Below are 3,361 nucleotides of genomic sequence, written 5' to 3'. Positions count from 1 at the left end.
GCGCTGTGGGGGGCGTGAGCCCCCCCCCTAGATCTACTGTTCTTAAAAAAAGGGGGCCTATATGCTGCCCTTAATAAACAATGCTGTTTCTACACTGACCATTCTGGTGTTGTAGTAGACTCCATGTCCAAACTTAGGGAGAGATTAGACAATCGGCGCCAAGACCATGAAGCCTAACAGGGATAGTTCAAAAACTAGTACAATTGTTCTCCTTAGTTCACTACCCTTATGTCCACCCTGCTTGGCCCTTTAATAATACTCCTCCTTATACTAACCTTTAGACCCTGCATTCTTAGTTGCCTTCGTCCGGGAATGGATAAGCACAGTGCAGGTCCTTATGCTTCAACAACAATATCAGGCCCTTCGGCAGATAGACACTTCTGTAGACCCTTGAGTTTTATAATTTAAACTCTTTCCAAAAACAGAAAATGGGAGAATGTAAGAATAAAAATGCACTTAAACTACACTCTGTGACAATTAACTGCTTGCTGTTTCTGCTTCTGTACAAAAGCTTGCACCACGGCTTTAAAAAACAGCCCTGAGCTATGCAAGCCACTGGAGCTTGCTTCACTTCTCGTACCAGCTCAGCTACGTGCAGAAAGTCAGGTTTCTGCAAATTGTGTTATCCCTGCCCTGGAAAGCCAGACATCTGCTAAATGCCCTTGAAGGCCACTCGTGTAAATAAAAAGCCGGCACTGGTATTTGACCTGACCCAGTCGTGACATCTGTGTAAACAAGAAAGCCAGTGAGAAATAATTACCACATTTAGTGGACCGGTATCCCACTCCATCATCCCTCACCCCCCCTTTTCCACCCCTCAAACCTGTGTCTATATAATCTTCATGCTTCTTTTGTTTGGGGCTCCTCTTTCCCCTGAGTCTTGTGACCAGGAGTGGAGTCGTAGGGTGCTAGTAATAAAGCCCTCTTGTATTTTACAGCAAAAACTGACTCTTGTGATTAATTGGGATTGCCGTGACTTTCTTTGGACTGAAGGGTCACCGGCTATTGAAGTGGGGGGGGGGTCTTTCATCTACCCTATTGTTTTCTATCTTTTCTAACTTAACAGACTTTTTTTTTCCTGCTGCACCTTTCTCTTTCTAATTTGTCTCTCCTTCCCTCATGTAGACAAAATATTTGGAGGCATCTCTATCTCTGCATGTGCTGCTTTTTCCTGGACCTAGCATAATTGCTGTGAAACTCCCAGTCACAGTCACCCCTTAAGAGACCCCAGAAGCTAGAAAAGATTGGGACAATCACTTTCTATTCTCTTATTTTCTATATCTTCTAGCTTTTAGAAAAAAAGGTTTTTCTACCCTATACATCTATCTCTTTCTAACTTGTTTCTCCTTTCCTCATATAGGACAGAATATTGGCAACCTAGCATAATTGCTGTGAAACTCCCAGTCACAGTCACCCCTTAAGAGACCCCAGAAGCTAGAAAAGATTGGGACAATCACTTTCTATTCTCTTATTTTCTATATCTTCTAGCTTTTAGAAAAAAAGGTTTTTCTACCCTATACATCTATCTCTTTCTAACTTGTTTCTCCTTTCCTCATATAGGACAGAATATTGGCAGGTATCTGTGAAGCCTCCAGCCTGGGCCTTTTCCTTTTCAAACACCAGAAACTAGAGAAGGTAGAAAAAAATCTATTTCCAGTTATTTTCTATCTTTTATAACCTAAAAAAACCTTTTTTTCCCCTCTGCATCTTTCTTTTGCAAATTTGTCTCTCTTTGCATATAGGACATGATATTGACAGGCATCAGCATCTCTGCATGTGCTGCCACTTTTTAAGTCAGCCCAGTGCTTTTAATCCTGCAGCCTGATAGTCTTTCTTGTTATTCCCCAGAAGCTTGAAAAGGTACAGAAAAATCTCTTTATATTCAGGTATTTTCTATCTTTTCTAGCTTTAAGAAAAAACCTGTTCTAACTTCCTTCTGTGCTTTCTCTTGCTAATTTGTTTCTCCTTCCCTCATATATGACAGAATATTTGAAGGCATCTCCATTTTTGCATGAGATGCTCTTTTCTTGGTCTAGCATCAATGCTGTGATGCCCAGTCTACCAGACCCCAGAAGCTATGAAAGGATAGTGTGGACAGAAGTCTGACTACTTTTTCTATTTTCCAAAAGAGACTGGGGAAGTCATACCTACAAACATTAACAGACCATTTATTTTCTATTGACAGGTTTCTTCCTACCTCCTGTTCCTGGTGTAGTATCTTTGAGATGTATATTTCAAATGATTACAGTGTATTCTTTTGCTTATTTCTTCCCAAGACATGGTACTTCCCTTTTCCTTAAGATGTAGATTAAGCCTTTTTTTTAAACTAATCTCTCCCCAAGACACAGATCTTCCTTTCCAATCACTGACCTAAGAATTTGTGGAACCCACCTATAACCTACAAGACCCCCCTCCCGCTTCTACATGTCCCTCCTTTTTGAGCCAGACTAATGGGAAATCTTTTAATTAAATGTTGTCTGTCAATCTCAAAAGCAAATAAAAGGAACCTCTGTACATGATCACCCCGAGAAAAGGCATGTATGCCTCTTCTCCGGCCTAGGTCACACAGTTGGCTTGGAAATAAACCACATTAATTATTAATTTTATGGTTGGTTATTTATTTTCTGTCGACAAGATGGCAATGACAAAGGGATCAGAGAGGAATTGAAGATCTTCCGAGGGGTGGTTTCGAACCCAGTTCCTGGTACCAGCACAGTGGGCCCTCTGAGCCCCCTCTGGCTCCAAGCTTCTCCTTGGGGGAGATTCGGTAAGTTCTCTGGCCCCAGACCTCCCAAAATTTGGTAGATGGTCTGGTTTATTTCTAAGCTGGTTTCTTGTTCGTCTATCTTGTATGTTTATCTGCTTTGGGTAACCCAGGTTTGCTCTTCTCTCAGTCAGGAGTAGCGGTCTTTGCTATCCTGCTAGTGAGGATCAGTGGTTTGCTCTCCTCTCAGTCAGGAGTGGTGGTCTTTGCTATCCTCCTAGTGAGGATTAGCAGTTTACTCTCCTTTGATGGGGGTGGTTACAAAAACCTAACATTTGAGGTTATATCCTAAAATGATTTTTGTACAATTTATTATTTTTATTTATCTAGTATGTGGAGAAACTGGACTGCCCCATAAAATAGACAAATGAGAGACTGAGACTCTCAGCTCTGAAGATAAAGGACATTTTGCTCCTCCCTTTTGGGTAAGCATCTCAGGGGACTGAGAGCCATATTTTAGGGAGTGTTTGGCAAGAGGGGTTGTTTCCTCCCCTGCAGGATGAGTAGCAGCCCTATAGGAAATCCCCAATACAGTAATTTAGACAGGCCCATCTAGTAAACATAAATTAAGAGCTGAACACTCAAGCGTTTTGGGCA

At 41.6% G+C, this 3,361-nt stretch overlaps 1 long non-coding RNA gene across 1 annotated transcript in view; it reads left to right on the top strand.

Annotated features, from left to right (window-relative positions):
• Positions 1-3,361, top strand: part of LOC102478545 (uncharacterized) — a 16,640-nt gene that overhangs the window by 8,739 nt on the left and 4,540 nt on the right. Inside the window, exon 2 of the long non-coding RNA XR_336636.2 lies at positions 2,636-2,767. This is a non-coding gene — a long non-coding RNA (uncharacterized LOC102478545). The remainder of the gene's footprint in view (positions 1-2,635; positions 2,768-3,361) is intronic.

This window comes from Tupaia chinensis, unplaced genomic scaffold, assembly GCF_000334495.1.
Source record: "Tupaia chinensis unplaced genomic scaffold, TupChi_1.0 Scaffold140391_1, whole genome shotgun sequence".
Taxonomy (NCBI): Eukaryota; Metazoa; Chordata; class Mammalia; order Scandentia; family Tupaiidae; genus Tupaia; species Tupaia belangeri.
Note: the sequence above shows the minus strand (reverse complement) of the source record. Positions and strands in the feature narration are given on the sequence as shown.